Source organism: Propithecus coquereli, unplaced genomic scaffold, assembly GCF_000956105.1.
Source record: "Propithecus coquereli isolate 6110/MARCELLA unplaced genomic scaffold, Pcoq_1.0 Scaffold146, whole genome shotgun sequence".
Classification (NCBI taxonomy): domain Eukaryota; kingdom Metazoa; phylum Chordata; class Mammalia; order Primates; family Indriidae; genus Propithecus; species Propithecus coquereli.
In genome coordinates, this window is record NW_012138969.1 from 1,542,723 (window position 1) to 1,544,207 (window position 1,485).

Consider the following 1,485-nt stretch of genomic DNA (forward strand, 5'->3'; position numbering starts at 1 on the left):
CTGACAATCTAAAGCCAATGTTCTTTCCATTCTTTACTCTGAATTTAGACTTTTGTCTGATGTGTATTTTAAACTATGTAAAAGGTTTATACATTAGTTCATTCAACAACTATATATTGAGTGCCTACTGTATTCCACGTACCACTTGCTGTATATCAGTTTACAAAACCAATGAAGAAGATCCATGGCCTCAGAGTTTACATTCTCAAGGAGTGAAGGATATTAATATGTCTTTGTATTAACAACTATAAAAAAATCAATTCTCTGGTGGATTTAATTTTTCTAGGAAAAAGAACTGCTTGCAGATTCATATAGACTAAATGTATTTTTTTCCCTCTTTCAAAAGGTTTTCCAGTTACCAATGATAGTTTAAAAATGGTTCCCAGCTGTTGTAAATGTAGTGAATCTACCTATAGGTCCTGACTTTACTGCTTACTAACACCGTATCTTTGAGCAAATTATGTGACCTGAGTCTCAGTTTCCCCATATGTTAATGGAACTACTGTTTGTATTGTTTTGCTCAGAGTCATGAAGATCAGATTTGGTAATTTATGTAAAAATGCTTTATAAACTACAGAGCACAATAGAAATACTGGTTGGGTACTGTGATACGCAAAATGTTTAAAACAAAATTGTATGCTAACTATATATTAATATGTTATAATTAGAAAAAAATGAGTTCTAGTTCTCTTAAAGCTCTAAATACTGAGTGGTAATGACTAGATTGCAATTTGAGAGGATTAAACTGTTTAAGTTACTTTTATTTCTGACAGACAAGGGGATTTGTTGCAAGCAGTAAACCATACAATGGTTGTTCAGAGCTTACTAACCCTGAGGCAGTGGTGGGAAAAATCGCTCTGATACAAAGAGGACAGTGCATGTTTGCAGAAAAGGCACGCAACATCCAGAATGCCGGAGCCATTGGTGGCATTGTCATTGGTAAGTAATCCTCCATGTCATTATGTTGACTAGGAGGAGATAATTTTTAGGATTTTTGTTTTTATTTTCTAAAATTTTATCAAAGAGTTTGTCATTATTTTTGCTTCACTTAGACAACATAAAGGATGGGTAATCCAGTACTCTTAATAATTTCTATATATCTGATGTCTCTTTTGAAAGCCTAGATTTGGGTTTCTGTATATTAATGTCTGTGAAAATACTTGCGGTCAACTATGGTGGGATAGGAGTGAGTGATAAAAGCACTCGGTACCACAGGTAAGAAAATGTGCCCATGAGATCCAAAACCTCTGAACGGCAAGAATTACACTTTGTCCCTTCCACTGGGGAGCCATTGAAAATTTCCATTGCTCTACAAAGATGCAGGCTTTGGAGTCAGACACATGAGGGTACAGTTCCTGGCTCGACCACAAAATTGCAGTGTAACCTTGGCCCAACTTCAGTTTTTAAATCTGATTCTTTAGTAGAATATGTTTTGAGCTTCAGTGGAAATGGTAATAAATATCTTTTAGGTGATAGTAAAGTTTA

At 34.8% G+C, this 1,485-nt stretch overlaps 1 protein-coding gene across 1 annotated transcript in view; it reads left to right on the plus strand.

Annotated features, from left to right (window-relative positions):
• Positions 1 to 1,485, plus strand: part of EDEM3 (ER degradation enhancer, mannosidase alpha-like 3) — a 121,047-nt gene that overhangs the window by 99,621 nt on the left and 19,941 nt on the right. The window lies entirely within an intron of this gene.